Raw genomic sequence first — 23,039 nt, 5'->3', positions numbered from 1 at the left:
TTGATCCTCATTTTCTATTATAACAAATTTTAACAAAAAACATTTCCAGTTTATTCATAAACATTAAGTTACAAGCTACATTTTTAATCATAACTGTTACGAGATTCCCTCCATATTCTAAAATGATTAATTTGACAACAGTAAAGACAATATTAATAGAAGGATGATGTTTGTTATTGTTGGAACCCCAAGATTATTTTGATGTGATCAAACAAGTTAAGTTAAGTTCTGTTGATTTTTGATCCCTGTGTCTAAGTGTGCAGAAGTTTAGGAGCACAGGAAGTTGAGCGGAAGACGTGGCTAGCGAGAAGGATAGCACGGGAGAGAGCCAACGGGCTCAGTGTGTTTGAGGGACGAGGTGCCATAGAAGAGTACACTGATGGATGAGAAGAACATACACGACGTTCAAGGGATGAGAAGCCGAAGTGGAAACCTGCTCGAGGAGAAGACCGAAATTGGGTTCGGGTGAGCCTTATTTCGGTTGGTCGAAATCACCCAAGCGAGTGGAGCTGGAGCGGAAGACTCGGATCGAGGCGAGCAACACTGGAGCAGGGGGCCCAAACCCAAAAAGTCAACTATGTTGACTTTAAGGGTCTAGGCGCAGACCCATTCCGGGCCCAGACCAGTCCGGGCGCTCGGAGCGATTCCTGGCGCCCGAAACATGATTCTATCTAGATTGCATTTGACCGTGATCCATTACGGAGGGGATAAAGTTTTATCCCCTTCCGGGTGCCTGGAACCCCTCCAGGCGCCCCGACCAAGGTTATAAATATAGCCTTGGTCCAAGAAGCTAATAACAACAAGCAATTTCACTCACAACACTTGTGCGCTTCCCTTTGTTAGTTTAGCTTCATCTTTCTGTGCTTTACTGTTGTAAGAGGCTTCTCCGCCTAAAGATGTATTTAGTGCACTTCACTTCCTTTGATTAACAACCTCCTCGGTTGTAACCAAGTAAATCCCTTGAGACTTTATTTTTTTTGTTTATTCTAATTTTATGCATGTGTTCATTTATGTCTGAGAAGAGTATTTTCTATTTTATTTTGTGCAGGGCTATTCAACCCCCCTTCTAGCTAGCCCAACGGTCCTAACAAGTGGTATTAGATCCAAGACACTTTAGGAGGACTAACCGCCAATTGAAGCAAAGATGATGGCCGGACCGAGCATATACTTGTCAAAGTTCGAGGGGGAGTTCACTAGTTGGAAAAAGCGAATGCAGGTATTCTTTAAAATCGACTTTGAATTACTTTTAATAATGAAGTTCGGTTTTGTAGCACCCGAAGGTAAGGAAGAATATCACTGGACGAAGAAAGAGCAAACCGACTACGTGGCAAACGACATGGGAGAAGTTCCTTGAGCTACACGAAGGGACGTTCGAGGCCAAGCTCGCGAGATGAGACTTACTCCGCAACCAGCTGACGAACCTATGACTTGAAGAAGATGAAACGATTGCACATCTTCACTCGAGGACTAAGGAGCTCATCACCGGACTTTCAAATCTCGGAGAAAAGGTAAGTAACCGAGATTCGCTAAGGTATGCTCTTAATGCATTCCCTGGGAATACTAAATGAGCATTATTAGTAGATGCCTTCTATATCTCTAAGGACTTAGAATCTATTATCTTAGAAGAATTCTTATCAACTTTTGAAGTGCATGAATCGAGATGTGCAGGTACGAAGGAGCCGAAGTACAACATTGCCCTCAAGGTAACAAGAGACGAACATGAGTCAGAATCTTCTCTCGACAACGAGGAAATGGTAATGATGGTAAGACGTTTTAAAAAGTTATGTAAATCAAGAAAAACTAACCATCCGTAGGGTAGAAAGAAAAGGATGATTAGATGCTACCACTGCAACGAAGAAAGACACATCAAAGACAACTGCCCCAAGCTAAGGAACAAGGATAAAGGAAAGAAGATGTTCAAACGAACAAGTACAAGACACTAAAGGAGATGTGGGACGATACGTCGTCTGAATCAGGAGTCAAGACTTTCTCCGGACTTGCATTAATGGCAAGTCATCAAGAAGATGAATACGAAGCAAGCTCATCCGAAATAGGCATTGAGAGCATCGATAAAGGGGGAGCTACATTGAAAGAAAGCAGCAATTCAGGGGGAGTTACAGATAACGAAGTCGACAAGGTAAGTCAGGTACGATCTCTCCCACCTGACAAGTTATTCAAGTTTGTGAAATTATTAATCAAAGATTGTTGCAAACTTGAAAAAGAAATTAAAAATTTAAAATTAATTATAGCAAAATCTTGCCCATTAGAAGAATTTGACAAGATTAAACTGGAAAATGATATTTTGCAAAAAGAAATAAGTAACATGAAAAATAATACATGCTCTTATAATACAAGTTTTAGAAAGTTCAATAACCTAAATTGGTATTTTAGATATCACAAAAGATAAATTAAAAATATTTCAAAGAAATATGTCCCTAAGAAATACCTAATCAATTCAGTTGGTTGGAACCTATATTGAGTTCCCAAGTCTTGCCTAACTTGAACTTTATTTAGTCTTAGAGCTTTCAACGAGAAAATTAAATGTTTAATTTTCTTATGTGACTTTGTCTAGAAGTGGTTGATGATCCAATAACTAAGAAGGCCTAGTGTCTCGCCACAGCCTGAAAGACAAATATTGAAATAAAATGATTAATTGACTAACTAATAAAACATTAAAATTAAAATTAGATAATGCTTTGAATAGTTATTCAATTATTTTGGAAAATTTTAAATTTTTTTTGCAAATCTGTTTAATTTCTTAGAAAATCTTTCTTTAGAAATTTTTTAACTTAGAAATTGTTTTAAATTCATTTTTACTTAAAGTTTCTTTTAAGTTATTTTACTTTAACAAAATTTCTACAAAAAAAATTAATTCTTAAAAATGTGTTTAACTCAGGAAATTTTCATTTTTACTTAGAAGTTTTTTTTTACTTAGAAAATGTTTCTAAAATTATCGCATTATTAGCGCTATCAAAATTGTTATCAATATCAGAGTTTACTTAGAAATTTTTTTCCTTATTTGAATTTTTTTTGGAAATTTAAAGTTTTATAAAAGCTACTCTTAGATTTTTTTTATACCCCATTTTTATGTGATCAAAGGGGGAGAAAGAAAAGATTAAATCTAGGGGAGGTAGATTTTCAAATTAAATATATTTTTTAAAATTTTTGCACTTTATTACAAAATTTATTTTAACTTTATGTCTATTTACCCTAGCTTAACTTGGGTTGCTCATATCAAAAAGGTGGAGATTGTTAGAACCCCAAGGTTGTTTTGATGCGTGATCAAACAAGTTAAGTTAGGTCATGTTGATTTTTGATCCCTGTGTCTAAGTGTGCAGGAGCTTAGGAGCACAGAAAGTTGAGCGGAAGACGCCGGAAGATTACATCGGTGGACGAGAAGAACGTACGCGACATTTGAGGGACGAGAAGCTGGAGCGGAAGCCTACTAGAGGAGAAGGCCAAAATTGGATTCAGGTGAGCCTTATTTTGGTTGGTCGAAATCACCCAAGTGAGCGGAACTGGAGTGGAAGACCCAGATTGAGACAAGCAGCACCGGAACAGGGGGCCGAGATCAAAAAGGTCAACATAAGGGTCGGGACGCCTAGAACATGATTCTATCCAGATCACATTTGACCATGATCCATTGCGAAGGGGATAAAGTTTTATCCCCTTCAAGGCACCTAGAACCCTTCCAGGCGCCCCAAGCAAGGCTATAAATATAACCTTAGTTCAAAAAGCTAATAACAACAATCAATTGTATTTACAACACTTGTGCGCTTCCCTTTGTTAATTTAGCTTCATCTTTCTATGCTTTCACTGCTGTAAAAGGTTTCTTCGTCTGAAAGAGTATTTAGTGCACTTCACTTCCTTGGATTAACAACCTCCCCGGTTGTAACCAAGTAAATCCCTTGAGCCTCTGTTTTTTTTTGTTTATTCTAATTTTATGCAAGTGTTCATTTAAGTCTAAGAAGGGTATTTTCTGTTTTATTTTGTGCAGGACTATTCAACCCCTCTTCTAGCCGGTCCAACGGTCCCAATAGTTGCTGCATTTCATTTCCAAGCTATCAAATTAAGATATGACATTAGCAAGTTCATCTATCTTTGGAATTGGAACTAAAATTATATTTGAATTAATTTTAGGTATGCTGATCGGATTCGTCACAAAACATCATTAGGAGAAGTTTCGAATGAAGTGGTTTTCAAGTTGCCAGGAGTATCTCAACAGTTGAGGGTGAGTCCTAATGCTTTTACTAATCTCTTATCTTCCACTTTACTAACTACTTTAAGTGTGAACAATTTTCTATATGTACTTTTTCTTTTGCTAATGTTTATTTATATTACATTTTGTATAAGAGATTTGTTTCTAACTTTCCCCTTTTATATTTAGATGAATAGCTTCTTCACTTTTTCAAGAATTCCTTTTTTAGTCCTGATTTTTTGTTTTTCAGGCTCCCATTCAGTTGTGCTTTGTAACTTTGAATCATTTCAGTAGCCTTGACTACAATTAGGATTTTAATGGTGTTAATTATATTCCATCTAGTAGATGGCAAGGACGCATGAGAATAATGCAACAGCTCACCATCTTGGTCCGCTGAAAGTTATTTCCCTTATCTTCCTATCTTCTTGAACTTGATTATTCCCCTTAGTTCATCATTCACTTCATTAATGTCATTAATTTTGCCCGGCCATTTATGGCTGCTCTTGACAATTTTCATGTTTGTATGTGCTGGCCACTTTAAAAGTTGGGTTCATTTTGAAACTTGAGATTGCATATTTTTTGGTTGAACAAGATAATGAGTGGAAGTAGCACCAAATGCACTTGTCTTTTTGTTGATACCATCTCAAATCATTAAATCTTAATTAAATGAACCTGACAATTACACAATATAATACCTAGGCTATAAGGGTAAGAGCAATGATATGTTCAAGGAAATAAACTCAAGGAAAAACTTAGGATAGACACATAAAGTCATGACCCACCATTTCACTTTTTGTGGGCCCCGTCACTTTATGTGTCTATCCTTGAGTTTTTTCTTGAGTTTTTTTCCTTGAGCCTATCATTTTTCTAAGGGTAAATACATATTTTACTTGTAAAACATGATACTTTTGCCATCATTGAATCTCACTTTCTTTTGCCATCAATTGCATACCATAATATATAGGAATTGTTGATTTTATAGTTAATAAATCTGACTTTCTTTGTCTTTATAAAATATCTCATTATAGCATCTTTGCTTCCTCCAGTTATGGATCTACCAGGGGTCATTGAGGGTACAAAGGATGGCAAGGGTAGACGAAGGCAGGTACGAAGTAGGTTTACCTTGCATAGAGGTGTTTTTGAAAGAATTTGATAGTACAAAGAAAATGAACTCTTGAAAGTTGAATTCATAGTTTCGCATGGTTATGTTGTTCTAAAGGATTGTTATCTCCTTGGCTCCATCCTTCTTATGGTATATTGAATCTTTTAATTCTGGTATAAATATTTCTCTTTTCAAGTTATCAGTATAGCTAGAACATGCAATTGTATCTTGATTGTTCTTGATGCTATCAAACCAATAACTCACAAGTGACTTATCGAAAAGGAACTTGAGGGATTTGGCATAAGGTAAAGTAGAAGATGAGTTTATCTATCCTTACAGGTTCTATATTGTGTTAAGTGTATGACATAAGAGATTATATCAATTAGTTATGAGGTAGGCAGCTCTCTCCTTTTTGTGGTTTACTCTCTCTAGTGGTGGCCTTTTTTGGTTAATGGGCTTCTAGTGACCATGTAGGTCGGGCCCTCAAGGATTAATCTTAGAGGTTATCTTCTATAGCTTTATTTCTTGTTTTTTTTTTTCCTTCAAATTCAAATAGAAAAATTCCATTGGACAATAGCAGTTCCACCAATTGCAAGATCTCTAAATTATTTAGTATTGAATTTGTAGTGGTATGTGCTACATCTTGGTGCCCAACTTAAATGCAAGATTGGTGGAGATATTTTATGTGGCCTTGAACTCATTGAATTTTGCCCCTTCTGTGTGCCTTATCTACTACCTGTCATGATATCTCTATTCAACTGAGTTTTTCTATTCTATAAGCTCAAGTTGGAATCTTTCAATACATACATTGAAAGTCCCTACTACAGATAAATGACCAGAGAGTTCGCTATTCAATATGTATCACTTAATTAATACCCATATGTAGTTGTAGTTTTAATTTGTGTGGATTTTTTCATTTAGAGACAATCTATTCTTTTAGGTTTTCGTTTGAGCTGTAATTGATGCATAAGGAATTCAACCGGATGGAGCCCAGTGTGTTTATTATATAAGAGATACAATTGAAGGCGCCGTATCCATTGATAAGGCTTCGCTGCATCCAATAGTAATGTTAGACATATTTTTAAATTTTCATATTGAAATCTGCTTTTAAAATGATTTATGAAATTAATTATCACATAGTACTCAAAGTGTTTAGTAGTTTACATTTCACTTATTATGCAGTTTCTACACTGATAGGTGCAAGTAGAACTTCTTATCATGCTTTTACAAACAATTCTTAATTGGATTCTTTTGCATATCTATGCTTTTTATTTAGCTAGTGTATCTTCTAACCCTAGTTGATTAATCAATTTATGCCAGTATATCTGGTATCTTGCACCAGGATTGTAAAATCATGTACTAGTAATAGCAATCTTTGTGCATATTGATTGCTATTCGGAATACCGTCTTGCTTCCTTTGTACAAAAATGTGTACAAGTATAGAACTATTCTAGCTATCCATGTGCTCTACTGAAGTTAAATTTGGATTACAAATAATGTTTAACATTATTAATCCAAATTACCCTTCAGAAGTTAAACTTGGATTGGAAACGATACTTAACATTTTTACTCTAAGCTTAACCGATGTGATCTTCCTAAGTTAAATCATATTATAGAAGTTATCAAATATCTATTTCAAAGATTGGCTTCAAGGTTAAACATGGCGAGACACTAGACCTTCTTGGGTATGAGATCATCCACCACTTCCTAGACAAAGTCTTTCAAAGAAATTGGATATTTAACTTCTTATAGTAAACTAGGTTTAACTATAGAGACCTCAATAGAAACACAATATCGAAACATGAAATCGAGCAATAAAATCGATAACAAAAATGATAACTTAAAACCGTTAACCTCTTGTGTTTGGTTTTCCAAGATCTATACAAAAGGATGAACTAGTCATGATGAGGAAACAAAAATTAGTTATACCTTTTGTAGCTTATAGACCTCTTGATCTTCTATTGTATTCTTCTCCTTCTCTTGGACGTCGTATGAGCGACGATCTACCAAGATGAAATCCACCCAAGCCTTCTCTTCTTGCTTCCAAGTTTCGGCCACCAACAACCTCCAAAGAATGATGAGTTTCGGCAACCAACCAATCTCTAAGGGGTGCTAGGAAACAATGCCTCCTTTCTCCTCTTCTTCTTCAAGCAAAATCCGGCCATCAAAGGAACTCCAAGAGATTGATGCCGCCAACCACCAAAGAAGAAGAGAAGGAGAATAGGAAGGGCCGGCCACAAGGAATAAGAGAGGAGGAATAGAAGATGTCTTATCTTTCATGAGGCACACCCTCCCTCTCTTTTATAATCCTTGGTCTTGACAAATAAGAAAAGTTTTAAACATAATTAAAACTTCCTTATTTTCCTTGCCAATGACTAAAAAGGAAAAATTAAAACTTCCTTTTCTTCTTGTCATGGCCGACCACCCCTATTGATCCAAACAAGGAACGTTTTAAACATGAAATTAAAACTTCCTTATTTGTTTCCGGTAAGAAAAATTTTTAAAATAAAAATTGCTCTTTTAAATCCCTTCATAGTTGGTTATAAAAGGAAAATTTTAGAAATTAAAATCTCTCTTTTAAAACATGTGGATGATTACAAAAAAGGAAAATTTTATCAAAAATTAAAATTTCTTCCTTTTAAACTACAAATAAGGAAAGATTAAAAACCTTTCTCTCAATCCTTTGTACAAAGCTATAAAAAGAAAGATTTAAAATTTTTAAAACTTTCTTTTAAAATCATGGCTTTCACAATAGGAAAGATTTCAAAATTTAAAACTCCCTCTTAATTTCAATGTGGTCGGCCACCCTTGCTTGGGCTCCAAGCTAGGCCAGCCACAACATACCTCCCATGTTGGTTTGGTTTGGCCGGCCCTACCTTGGTTTCTAAGCTAGGGTTGGCTGGCCACTTCAAGATGGGTAATAAGTTAGGCTTTAGGTGGATATAAGACTTTATAAATAAGAGGCTACAATAGGGACTTATAGGAGGAATTGGTTTTAGTCTCCCGATGAGCTTGAGCTTTCCGTGTTCGCCCCGAACACCCAACTCAAGTTCATCAATAATAACTCATACCACTAAAGAGTTATTATTGTACTACCGCACCAATCCCATATTACAATATGAGATCCTTCTTATCATGAGTGTGTTAGTCTCCCTGTGTTTAAGATATCGAATGCCCACTAATTAATTGAGTTACTGACAACTGACTTAATTAATATTTATCTCCAAGAGTAGTACTACTCAACCTTATTGTCATGTCAGACTAAGTCCACCTGCAGGGTTTGCATGACAATCCTTATGAGCTCCTCAAGGAGACAACATCAACCTAGATCACTAGAACATAATTTCATTCTATAATCAACAACACACCATATAAATAATATTATTTCCCAACTTATCGGACCTATTGATTTAATGAACTAAATCGTACCCTTTGATAAATTAAAGAAATAAATATTAAGTATACGTGCTTGTTATTATATCATGATTAAGAGTACACACTTCCATAATAACAGAGGTCTTGTTCTTTTTTATAGTCAGTATTAAAAGAACAACCTCAAATGGTCCTGCTCAATACACTCAGAGTGTACTAGTATAATTTTATAGTCAAGATAAACTAATATCAAATTACACTACAATCATTCCAATGGTTTATCCCATTCCATCTTGGTTGTGAGTAACTATTTATATTTATAAGGATTTGATAACATGATCTTCTGTGTGACACCACACACCATGTTATCTTCAATATAAATTAAATGAACATCTACACTTAGCATATAAATGTAGACATTTGACCAATGTGATTCTTATTTCAAAATAAATGTTTATACAAAAAGCTAGACTTTTAGTATACACTCTAACAATCTCCCACTTATACTAAAAGACTATGCTGCCATAAACGCTGCCATACATCTGATTCTCATTCCCTCAACATGCCGATCAAAAGCTTTCACCGGAAGGGCCTTAGTGAAAGGATCTGCCAGGTTATCTGCTGATGTAATCTTGGCGACAACAACTTCTCCTAGCTTTATGATGTCTCATATCAGGTGCTACTTGCGCTTAATGTATTTACTCGCCTTATGGGCTCGTGGTTCTTTGAGTTTACTACTGCACCACTATTATCACAATAAATTATGATGATTTTGGACAAACCAGTAATCACATCTAAGTCCATCAAAAAGTTCCTGAGCCATACAGCTTCTTTGGTTGCCTCATACTCATCTTCCACGGTTAAACGATTTTCGAAAAACACCTTTGCCATGGCTCCACCTCTAAAGTAAACACATACCGACGTAGACTTACTATCGCCTCTATCGATTCAAGTCGAATCAGTAACCCATAGTGAGCAAATCATCCGCTTAAACCAACATATAATCTCTAGTCATTCTCGTGTACTTAATATACGCTTACGTCGAATGTCCTCTGCCTAGTTTACTTTGATGCTAACTATGCCCACGACAGGATATCCGATCTAATGCATAACATCGTATATTAGGCTTCCTACCAAGCATAAAGAACGCCATTTCTTCTATCTCTTTTGATGTCTTAGAGACATCTCTTTAGATATCCATGTCCAAAAGGTAGAAAACCTTTCTTGAAATTTTGCATGCTAAAACGAGTTAGATTGGATCGATATATGAAGCTTGGGATAAACACAACATTCTTTTCTTACGATCCCTTATTACTTTGATCCCAGAATATGCACATTCTCCCAAGTCCTTCACATCGAATTGCTTGGACAACCATCTGACAACACTTTGATATTGTTGCCAACTAACAATGTCATCTACATATACTGAAATACCACCACGTTTCCATCACACTTCTTGTATACACAAGACTCATCCGGACACTGAATAAATCCATAAGACGGGATTACTTCATTAAACTGGATGTTCCAAGATCTTGAAGTTTGCTTCAGTCCATAAATAGACTAATTGAGCTTACATACAAGATGCTCTTTGCCCTTTGCAATAAACCCTTCTGGTTGCTTCATATGAATGTTTTCTTCAAGACTTCCGTTAAGGAAAGCTGTCTTGACATCCATTTGTCAAACTCATAATCCATATGAGCAACAATAGATAAGAGTATTCGGATAGACTTAAGCATAGCTACTGGTGAAAAGGTTTTCTCATCATTAATTCCCTCTTTCTGAGCATACCCCTTCGCAACAAGCCTTGCTTTGAAGGTTTCCACCTTCCCGTTTGACCCTCTTTTCCTTTTGTAGATCCATTTACATCTAATAGCCTTTTCACTATTTGATGGTTCTACTAGCTCCCAGACTTACATAGATTCTATTTCTGAATTCATTGCTCTTTGCCAAGATGCTGTATCTTTATCTTGGAGTGCTTCGTAATATGTTCGAGGATCAAGTTCACGTTTACCTGGGATCAAGTCCAAAGACTCTCCCAAAAAACATGAATCTTTCAGGTTGCCTCACAACCCTCCCACTATGACGAGACACTATATGTAGTTGTGCATCATTTGTGATACGTGTTGCAGTTTCTTGTGATATTTCATCTTGCACTCTTGGTACTAAAGTAGGCGTGTCCTCTCTCATTTCTTCTAGAACAATTTCACTCATGGGCTTGTGGTTTATTACATAGTCCTCTTCTAAAAATCAGGCATTCGTGCTAACAATGACCTTCTAATCTTTAGGACTATAAAATAAATCACCTTTTGTTCCTTTAGGATAACCTATAAATAGGCAAACTTCTGTATGAGATTCCAAACTTATCAGCATCTCCCTTCATCACATGTGCTGGACTACCCCAAATCCGAACATGACTCAAACTAGGCTTACGCCCATTCTATAATTCTGTGGGAGTAGAGGGTACTGATTTAGAAGGTACCAAATTCAGAATGTACACTGCCACTTCTAAAGCATATCCCCAGAATGAATTTGGTAATTCTAAATAACTCATTATCGATCTAACCATTTCCATAAGAGTCCTATTGCTTCGTTCTGCCACACCATTCTGTTGGGGTGTACCAGGTGTAGACAATTGGGATTGAATCCCAACTTCTGATAAGTAATTCCTAAACTTTCCTAAGAGGTATTCGCCACTACGATTAGACCGTAGTGTCTTGATACTTTTACCATGATGTTTCTCCATATCAACCTTGTACTCTTTGAACTTATCAAAGCACTCAGACTTGCGGCACATCAAGTAAATGTATCCATATCTCGAATAGTCATATATAAAAGAGATAAAATATTCGAAACCACCTCTCGCCTGGATAGTCATAGGTCCACACAAATCAGAATAAACCAATTCCAACACATCTTTTGCTCTATACCCCTTAGCCTTAAAAGGTCTCTTGGTCATTTTTTCTTCCAAGCAAGATTCACAGGTTGGAAAGTTTTCCAACACTAATGAACCCAAGAGTCCATCATCTATTAGCCTTTGAATCCTACTTAAGTTAATATGACCAAATCTTAGATGCCAAAGATATGTTTGGTTCATCTTCGAAGGTTCCTTTCTCTTATTAGAATTAGAAGATGTGTTATTAATTTTCATTTGTTGCTTTATGGGAGTTATTGGATTTAGAGTATACAAATTGCCAACTAATATACCAGAACAGATAACTACCATATTTTTCTTGATAACCACTTTGTTATAAAAAAAAACAGTATATCCATCCAAAAACAGTTTAGAAACTGAAATTAAATTCTTTCTAAAACTTGGTACATAAAGACAATTTCTCAAAATTAAATTTCTATTCCTATCAAATGATAAGTAAACATCTCCCACTGCAACAACCGCCACTTTCATCGCATTACCCATGTAGACGGTTATCTCTCCTTCACATAGTTGTCAGGTTTCCTGGAACCCCTGCAATGTATTGTAGACATGATCAGTGGCTCCTGTATCTACACACCAGGTACGGGTAGATAACACTGCTAAACATGTTTCAACTGTTAGAGTGTATACTGAAAGTCTAACTTTTTGTAAATATTTATTTTTAAAATAAAGAATCACATTGGTCAATTGTCTACATTTAAATGCTAAGTGTAGATGTTCAATTAATTTATATTGTAGATAACATAGTGTGTGGTGTCACACACAAAAAATCATGTTATCAGTTCCTTATAAATTATAAACAGTAGCTCACGACTAAAATGGATAGGAACAAACCATTGGAATAGTTGTAGTGTAATTTGATATTAGTTTATCTTGACTATAAAATTACACTAGTACACTCTGAGTGTATTGAGCAGGACCATTTGAGGTAGTTTCATTTTATACTGACTAGTTAAAAGAACAAGAGCTCTGTTATTATGGAAGTGTGTACTCTTAATCATGATATAATAACAAGCACGTATATTTAATATTTATTTATTTAATTTATCAAAGGGTACGATTTAGTTCGATAAATCAATAGGCCCGATATGTTGAGAAATGATATTATTTATATGGTGTGTTGTTGATTATAGAATGAAACTATGTCCTAGGAATCTAGGTTGATGATGTCCCCAAGAGGAGCTCATAAGGATTGTCATATAAACCCTGCAGGTGGACTTAGTCCGACATGACAATGAAGTTGAGTGGTACTATTCTTGGAGCTAGATATTAATTAAGTGAGTTGTCAGTAACTCATTTAATTAGTGGACATTCTATATCTTAAACACAGGGAGATTAACACACTCATGATAAGAAGGAGCCCAAAATGTAATTTGGGATTGGTGCGGTAGTTCAATAATAGCTCTTTAGTGGTATGAGTTATTATTGATGAACTTGAGTTGGGTGTTCGGGAGGAACATGGGAAGCTCAAGTTCATCGGGAGACCATAACCAATTCCTCCTCTCGGTCCCTATTGTAGCCTCTAATATATAGCCTTATATCCACCCAAAGCCTAGCCTCTTAGCCCATGCTAGGGGTCGGCACCTATCCTTACTTGGAGCGCAAGCAAGGGGCCGGCGAAGTGTGAAAAGGGAAGAGGGATTTTATTAAAAATAAAATTTTGATAAAATCTTTCCTTTTATGTTTTCATCCACATGATTTTAAAAGAGAGTTTTAAATTTTAAAATCTTTCCTTTTATAGATTTTCTATAAAGGATTAAAAGAGAGATTAGATATCTTTTCTTATTTGTAGTTATCTATAATGTGAAAGAAGGATTTTTATTTTTTGACAAAACTTTCCTTTTTGTAACCATGATATAAAAGGAGTTTTATTTTTATCTCTTATCTTTTATAGGTATCCATAAAAGGATTTAAAAGAGAGAGATTTTAATTTATAAAATGTTCCTTTTATAGCCAACCACAAAAGGGATTTATAAAAGAGAGTTTTTATTTTAAAATCTTTCCTTATTTGGTTTTACAAGAGGTGGCCGACCAATATAGAGTAATTAAAGGTAGTTTTATTTTTGTTATAAAACTTTCCCTTTTTGGATTTACCAAGGAATATAAAAGAGGGGAGAGAGTGCCTTCATGAGAGACACAACCTATTCTATTGTTCCTCTCCTCCATCCTTGGTGGCCGGCCCTATCTCTTCTCTTTCTCTTCTTCATTGTGGCCGATGACATCTTCCTTTGTGGAGCACTTGGTTGCCGGTAGCTTGGAGGTGAAGAAGTTGAGGAAGGAGGCATTATTTTCTAGCATCCCTTGGAGCATTGTGGTGGTGGCCGAAACTTGGAAGCAAGAAAGGGTTTGGTGGTTTTCTTCTTGGTAGATCGTCGCCCACATGACGCCTAAGAAAAGAAGAGGAATACAATAGAAGATCAAGATGTTGTTGCTTATAAGGAAAGGTATAACTAGTAATATTATTCTGTATCATAGTAGTTTTCTTTGTATGAATTTTGAAATACCAAACACTAGAGGCTTACGATTCTAGGTTTCGAATTTACGATTCGATTTTATGTTTCTTTTATTTTTCAATCTTGTGATTCGATTGTTCTTAATGGTTTAACCTAGGGTTACTATAAGGAGATTAAATATTGAATTTCGTTGAAAGACTTTGTCTAGGAAGTGGTGGATGCTCCCATAACCTAGAAGGCCTAGTGCCTCTCCATGTTTAACCTGAAAGTCGATCTCTGAAATAAATATTTAATCATATTTGTAACATAGGTGGATTTGGATCAATAATGTTAAGCATCGTTTGTGATCCAAGTCTAAACCACTAAGAACAGATAAGTTAAATTTGGAAGCAATAATGTTAAGTTCTGTTTGCGATTCCAAATTTAATTTCTAAAGAACACAATAGATTGTTAGGAAAGGTTCAGGACTTGTACAAAATTTTTTGTACAGGGGAACCGGTACGATATTCCAAGTAGCAACCAACAATTGGTATTAGAGCTATGGTTTGCCTCTGTATGTTTAGTTTTCAGTTTAATTATGCACATGTCATACATAATTTAGGTAGGATAATAGTAGGATATGTTAACTCTGTGGTTGCAGGCTCCAACTATTATGGCTTATTGTGATTGTGTGTGATTGGACCCTTGGTATATTAGTTTTAGGATTTTATATTTTTGTTTCGATCTACATTACATGTACATTCCCTTGTGGAATATAGGATCGATAAATGTATTTTTTTTTTTGTCGCGGATCGTATCCTTGCGAGGCGTGGTACTATTTGAGGACAAGAGGCGTAGCGGAATAAGAAGCAAGATAGATGCGATGACTAGACCCGATTGCGGTGGCTAAAGATGGCAGTAGCTAGGGTTGGCAGCACATGGAGGACAGTGATGGAAGAAGCCATAATAGTTGGAAAGTTAATTTCTATATTTATTACTTTTATTTACTGTGATGTGTGTGATGTGTGCTTGCATGGTTAAAATTCCTCACCTTAAATGGCTAAGTGGGAGAGGGATTAGTAAATAAATACTACGGTCTCCATTACTGGTTTGTAAGTGATGCAATAAAATTGCGTGTTGGCTCTGAGTGGCTCCCTCCACAACGGATGAGTTTATTTGCGGATCACTAGATCAAACTTCCTTTATGGATGGTTATAGGAAATTATTTAGGTGCGTGTGATCTTCTCTAACTGAAGGGGCACAATCCTATTTAATGGACTAAGTATCAAGTAATGGTATACACTTAGGCACATTTAATAGTACCTCCCCAACGGAGTCACTGCTATTATTTGTGTGACCAAAGGAAAACCAACTATTAATTTTATTTGTCATAAAGTTAGGATGACAAGATAATAAAATTAATGGGTAAAACCTCCTCTTACAAATGTTTGAATTTGTATACGTCCACACTAACGTGGCATGCAAAATTTACGGTGTTTTGAGATGTTAGTAAATTTAAATAATATTGTTTGAGGAATCAATATTATTCTAAATTTAGAGTCTTGCCAAAAGTTTATTTTGTGATTCTTAGGATGACTTTCAACCCACTGGCTATTATACTGAAAGAGAACAAACTTACTGGTCCCAACTACATAGATTGGAAAAGAAACCTGGACATTGTCCTAACTGCTGAAGGCTATAAGTTTGTACTGTTAGAGGTCTGCCCTAATGTGCCTAATAGTGATTCTAGTGAAGAGGAGATTGAGTATCATAAGAAATGGGTAAAGGCAGATGAGATGGCGCGGTGTTACATCTTGGCTTCAATGTCGAATGTGCTGCAACATCAACATCAGGATTTACCAACTGCTTTAACATGATGAACAATCTCAAGGATCTCTTCGGATACCAGGATCGGGCTGCTAGGCAAGAAGCAATGAGAAAATTAATGATAGCCACCATGTCAGAGGGGACACCCGTAAGGGATCATATCCTAAAGATGATGGCTTATTTGAACGAAATACAAATCCTTGGAGCTGAAATCGATAGAGAAACCCAGATCGATATTATTCTCCAAACGCTACCCAGAAGTTTTGAGCAGTTCCACCTGAACTATAACATGAACAAAAGGGTTTATACGTTGGTGGAATTTTTGACAGAACTTTAGGCAGCAGAAGGTATATTTCATCATAGTTCTCAGATTCACTTTGCTGAAAATGTTTTTACATATAAGTCGAAAGGCAAGAAGAAGAAGAAATAGACTGGCTCAACAAAGAATGTGAATAGATCTCTAGGTACTGGACCAAAAGATGGAGTGAAGAAGCCAAAGGGCAAGTGCTTTATCTGCAAACAGTCTAGACATTAGAAGGCGGACTATCCTCGTAGGAGAGAGAACAATAAAGGTATATCTTATTCTCTAGTAATTGAAACATGTTTAGCGGTGCTATCTACCAGCACCTGGTGTGTAGATACAGGAGCCACTGATCATGTCTGCAATACATTGCAGGGGTTCCAGGAAACCCGATGACTATATGAGGGAGAGATAACCATCTACATGAGCAATGCAATAAAAGTGGCGGCTCTTGCAGTGGGAGACGTCTACTTATCGTTCTATAGAAATAGAACTTTGGTTTTAAGAAATTGTCTTTATGTATCAATTTTTAGAAAGAATTTAATTTCAGTTTCTAAATTATTTGTGGATGGATTCTGTTTCTTTTGATAATAAAGTAGTTATCAAGAAGAATATGGTTATTATCTGTTCTGGTACATTAGTAGGTAATTTGTATACTTTAAATCCAATTTCTCCCACAAAGCAACAAATGAAAATTAATAACACATCTTCTAATTCTAATAAGAGAAAGGAACCTTCGGAAATAAACCAAACATATCTTTGGCATCTAAGGCTTGGTCATATTAACTTAAGTAGGATTCAAAGGCTAATAGTCGATAGACTCTTGGGTTCATTAGTGTTGGAAAACTTTCCAACTTGTGAATTCTGCCTGGAAGGTAAAATGACCAAGAGACCTTTTAAGGCCAAGGGGTATAGAGCCAAAGATGTGTTAGAATTGGTTCATTCTGATTTGTGTTGTCCTATGTCTATCCAGGCAAGAGGTGATTTCAAATATTTTGTCTCTTTCATAGATGACTATTCGAGATATGGGTATATTTACCTGATGCGTTGCAAGTCTGAATGCTTTGATAAGTTCAAAGAGTATAAGGTTGATGTGGAGAAACGTCATGATAAAAGTATCAAAATACTACGATCCGATCGTGGTGGCGAGTACCTCTTTGGAGAGTTTAGGAATTACTTATCAGAGGTCGGGATCCAATTCCAATTGTCTACACCTGGTACACCCCAACAGAATGATGTGGCAGAACGAAGGAATATGACTCTTATGGAAATGGTTAGATCGATGATGAGTTATTCAAAATTATCAAATTCGTTTCGGGGATATGCCCTAGAAATAGTAATGTACATTCTGAATATGGTACCTTCTAAATCAGTACGCTCTACTCCCATGGAATTGTGGAATGGACGTAAGCCTAGTTTGAGTCATATCCGAATATGGGGTAGTCCAGCACATGTGCTGAAGGGAGATACTGACAAGTTGGAATCATGTACAGAAGTGTGTCTGTTTGTGGGATATCCTAAGGGAACGAAAGGAGGTTTGTTTTATAATCCTAAAAATCAGAAGATCATTGTTAGCACCAATGCTCGATTTTTAGTGGAAGATTATGTAATGAACCATAAGCCCATGAGTGGAATTGTTCTAGAAGAAATTAGAGATGACACGTCTAGTCTAGTACCAACAGTACAAGATGAAATATCACAAGAAACTGCAACATGTATCACAAATGATACACAACCATAGACAGTGCCTCATCGTAGTGAGAGGGTCGTGAGGCAACCTGAAAGATTCATGTTTTTGGGAGAGTCTTCGGACTTGATCCCTAGTAAACATGAACCTGATCCCCAGACATATGACGAAGCACTCCAAGATAAAGATGTAGTGTCTTGGCAAAGAGCGATGAACTCTGAAATAGAATCTATGTATTCTAACAAAGTCTGGGAGCTTGTGGAACCATCAAATAGTGTAAAAGCTATTGGATGTAAGTGGATCTACAAAAGAAAAAGAGGGACAGATGGAAAGGTGGAAACCTTCAAAGCAAGGCTAGTTGCAAAAGGGTACACTTAGAAAGAGGGTATCGATTATGAGAAAACCTTTTTGTCGGTAGCCATGCTTAAGTCTATCCGGATACTCTTATCTATTGCCGCTCATATGGATTATGAGGTTTGACAAATGGATGTCAAGACAGCTTTCCTTAACGGAAGTCTTGAAGAAAACATCCATATGAAGCAACCAAAGGGGTTCATTGAAAAAGACAAAGATCATCTAGTGTGCAAGCTAAATTAGTCTATTTATGGGCTGAAGCAAGCTTCAAGATCTTGGAACATCCGATTTAATGAAGTAATCTAGTCGTATGGATTTATTTAGTGTCCAGATGAGTCTTGTGTATACAAGAAGTGTGATGGAAATGTGGTGGTATTTCTTGTACTATACGTAGATGACATTTTGTTAGTTGGAAACAATATCAAAGTGTTGTCGGAAGTAAGGTTATGGTTGTCCAAGCAATTAGATATGAAGGACTTAGGAGAATGCACACATATTCTTGGGATCAAAGTAATAAGGGATCGCAAGAAAAGGATGCTGTGCTTGTCCCAAGATTCGTATATCGATACAATCCTTGCTCGTTTTAGCATGCAAGACTCCAAGAAAGGTTTTCTACCTTTTAGGCATGGAGTAGCTTTATCTAAAGAGATGTCTCCGGAAACATCAAAGGAGATAGAGGATATGAAGGCAGTTCCTTATGCTTCGGCTGTTGGAAGCCTAATGTATGCTATGCTGTGTACGAGACCTGATATCTATTTTTCCATGGGCATGGTTAACAGATATCAAAGTAACCCTGGACAAGGACATCGGACTAGAGATTATATGCTGGTTTATCAAACAGATGATTTGATCCCTGTGGGTTACACGGATTCTGACTTCCAATCAGATATGGACAATAGTAAGTCTACATAAGGCTATGTGTTTACTTTAGGAGGTGGAGCCATAGCATGGAGGAGTGTTAAGAAAAAATGCGTTTCACACTCAACCATGGAAGTTGAGTATGTGGCAGCCTCTGAGCAGCCAAAGAAGCAGTGTGGCTCAGGAACTTCTTGATGGACTTAGGTGTGATTCCTGGTTTGCCCAAAATCATCACAATTTATTGTGATAATAGCGGTGTAGTAGCAAACTCAAAGGAACCACGAGCCCATAAGGCGAGTAAACACATAGATACGAGACATCGTAAGGCGAGGAGAAGTTGTTGTCGCCAAGATTACATCTGCAGATGGCGGATCCTTTCACTAAGGCCCTTCGGAGAAAACTTTCGATCGGCATGTTGAGGGAATCGGAATATATGGCAGCGTAGTCTTTTAGTATAAGTGGGAGATGTTAGAGTGTATACTAAAGTCTAGCTGTAAACATTTATTTTAAAATAAAGAATCACATGGTCAAATGTCTACATTTATACTAAGTGTAATTGTTCATATATGGTGTCACACACAAAAGATCATGTTATCAGTTTCTTATAAATTATAAATAGTAGCTCATGACTAAAATGGATAGGAACAAACCATTGGAATAGTCGTAGTGTAATTTGATATTAGTTTATCTTGACTATAAAATTACACTAGTACACTCTGAGTGTATTGAGCAGGACCATTTGAGGTAGTTTCTTTTTATACTGACTAGTTAAAAGAACAAGACCTCTGTAATTATGGAAGTGTGTACTCTTAATCATGATATAATAACAAGTACGTATACTTAATATTTATTTCTTTAATTTATCAAAGGGTGCGATTTAGTTCGATAAATCAATAGGCCTGATAAGTTGGGAAATGATATTATTTATATGGTGTATTGTTGATTATAGAATGAAACTGTGTCCTAGGAATCTAGGTTGATGATGCCCCCAAGAGGAGATCATAAGGATTGTCATGTAAACCCTGCAGGTGGACTTAGTCCGACATGACAATGAAGTTGAGTGGTACTACTTTTGGAGCTAGATATTAATTAAGTGAGTTCTCAGTAACTTATTTAATTAGTGGACATTCTATATCTTAAACACAAGGAGATTAACACACTCATGATAAGAATGAGCCCAAAATATAATTTGGGATTGGTGCGGTAGTTCAATAATAGCTCTTTAGAGGTATGAGTTATTATTGATGAACTTGAGTTGGGTGTTCGAGGCGAACACGGGAAGCTCAAGTTCATCGGGAGACCATAACCAATTCCTTCTCTCGGTCCCTATTGTAGCCTCTTATATATAGCCTTATATCCACCTAAAACCTAGCCTCTTAGCCCATGCTAGGGGCCGACTGATAACCAAGATTTAGTTATATTATTTTAATTCATAATGCATGCTTTTGATGGTTTATTCATAGCCTAATCTCACATTTACATTACATTTCTTAAATTGCATATGATCCTGGACTTAATTGTAATTTAGCTAATTATCACGGTATTTAATGCTAATATTTGTTTATTATTTTGTAGGCATCGAAAGGGTCATGGACTCGATCAAATCAGATTGTATTTGGGCTCAAATCAAGGGCTTAACGAGGCGATCAAACCTTAGAGCATTATGGACCGTCCATTGAAGATCAAGAAGATTTGATCCATCCGTTGAAGATCCGGCTCATCCAACCTAATGAGGAGTACATCTGGACCATAGATGAAGATCAGTACATTTTGATCCAGATCTGAGATATTTTCCACCGTTGATCAAGATCCGATGATTCCGAGCCATCCGATCAAATTGACCAGTGAGCTCGGTTTGCGATTTTGTGCTACAGTGCCTTCGTTTTCTCCGCGTGACGCCGACGCTCCCATTCCCGATTCCAGATCTGAGGGCAAGCTTCTTCACCGACGGCGATCTCCGGGCTGCCGGCGTCCATCTTCCGGTGATTAGAGAGTGTTATAGGGAGGTTTCTCGGCGCGCCTTGGTTTTGTTCCACCGCCGCGATCTTGTGCAAGGGAGGTTTCTTGTTCAACGATTTTCACAGTCAACAAAGCTTGAAGGGAGGTTTCTGAGAGCTCTGATCATCTTTCTGATCATCATTCCATAGCAAGCTAGCTCGATCTGATCAATCGGATTGGTTTGCGAATTAACAGATCCATGCTCTGTTTTCTTTGGTCGATGGGATTACCAGATGGAGTGAGCTTGAGGGGAGGTTTCCAAGAGCTGTGAGCGAAGCCTGGTAATAGTTGGGAGCTAGAGAGTAGTAATTGGATGCTTGATGGGAGGTTTCAGATAGCATATCTGCTTCACGGCAGATTTGTGGAATGTTTAGGTAATGTTATTGGTTTATGTTTTCTTTCAATTTTATACACCTTTGCTCAGATCTTTAGATCTGATAGGTTAGATTGCAATTCCCGTTTGATTTCTTAGCTTGCTATCAATTTTCCTTTAGATTTCTGTAATCCACATACAGTTTAGCATACTTCCTATTTTTGTAATTTGATTTTGATTCCTTAGCATTTGCATTCTGAATGTGTTCAACTTCTGGCAATCTGAATCTTGTTTAGCTATGTGATTAGTTTGTAATCTAGTTTTTGTCTTGAATTCCATGTGTCGGTTTATACTAACTAGTATTTAGTTTTAATCCTTGAATGTGTGATCAAACTCTTGATTTAGATATCAGATTTTAATGACTGTGATTGAGTTTGAATGTTGAATGAATCACTTAATTTCCTCATTGTTTACCTCTGTTTAATTTTGTTGATTGTGGGAATGAATTGAAGATTTGGTGATCAAATTAATTATTGAATTAATTGTGATTGAGAATTGGATGCTATTTCAGTTTCTAGAAGTGTATATGGCTGAAGAGAAATGCCCAATAGACCTTGTAATAATAGAATTCAATTTGAATCAATACTAGAATTTGCACACATTTATTAGTTATCCTTGGAAAAAATACGACTTGGGACTCGTTACTACAACATTTGTTTTAATTATAATGAGTTTCAATTTTAATTAATTTGGAGCGTCTTGTGATATGCAAAAAGGCCAACACCAAATTTTGGCGTCGTTGCCGGGGAATAATTAGTAGTGTGTGTTTATTTTAGATTGTAATTGAGCATTGATTGGTTTATTTTGTTAGCATCTTGATTGATTTGATTGCTTATTTCTTTTTTTATTTTCATGTTGGTTTGTTCTTGAATTGTTTAGTAATTTTACTGTTCATATTTTCATGTGTTTGAAACTTTATGCTTTTGAATCTTCTAATTTTGTTTGTTAGTGTTGTTAGTGAAGAACAGGAGATTTCTTTAGCATGGATCCATATTTTCAGAATTTTGGAGGAGGAATGGAGAATCAGTATTTTCAGCCTGATTGTCAATTTTACCCAAACATGGATAAACAAAATAGGTATGAGTTATTTTCAAATGGTTTTAATGCTAATTGGGTAGATAATTCATGTTTCAGGTATGAAAGTACACAAGGACAATTTATTGAACCATATCCAACCTACCAGAGTTCATATGGGTTTCAAGAAGTTTCAACATCTTTTATGCCACATCCTTATCAACAGAATGCCCCTCAGATGGATGAGTCAACATGGAAACTCAAGGAGATTATGCAACAAATGAATGAGTATCAAGAGTAGCAATTCTCAAGGATACAGAACATACAGAATTAGTTAGATCAGATTACATCATCCATTCATCAGTTGCAAACACAGAGCGCCAATGAAGAGATGGGTTGTGGAGATCTTGTCAGGCCTGACACTGCATCTACTTCTTCATTAGATTCCTTAAGTACTTTTTATTGTTGTGATGATGTATTTGAACCTACTTTTGATTCTACTAATGATGTTGCTCTAGATGTTGGAAATGATGTAGGAATTGATTTTGGAGATGATTTAAGTGTAGGGGATTGCTTACTGGAATCATT

The 23,039-nt window shown here is 36.3% G+C and overlaps 1 long non-coding RNA gene across 2 annotated transcripts; it reads left to right on the top strand.

Moving 5' to 3' along the window:
- The first annotated feature begins 3,416 nt into the window (after nt 1–3,416).
- Nucleotides 3,417–21,396, top strand: LOC121987478. 2 transcript variants are annotated; one of them, XR_006113616.1, is made up of 5 exons: nt 3,417–3,899; nt 3,998–4,231; nt 5,245–5,303; nt 6,241–6,363; nt 20,642–21,396. It is a non-coding gene; the product is annotated as an uncharacterized LOC121987478 (long non-coding RNA). The 2 variants fall into 2 exon arrangements; XR_006113615.1 differs by having other exon boundaries at nt 6,241–6,368.
- The last annotated feature ends 1,643 nt before the right edge of the window (nt 21,397–23,039 follow it).

Source organism: Zingiber officinale, chromosome 5B, assembly GCF_018446385.1.
Source record: "Zingiber officinale cultivar Zhangliang chromosome 5B, Zo_v1.1, whole genome shotgun sequence".
Classification (NCBI taxonomy): Eukaryota; Viridiplantae; Streptophyta; class Magnoliopsida; order Zingiberales; family Zingiberaceae; genus Zingiber; species Zingiber officinale.
The sequence above is the reverse complement of the archived record's forward strand: the minus strand, read 5'-3'. Positions and strand labels throughout refer to the sequence as shown.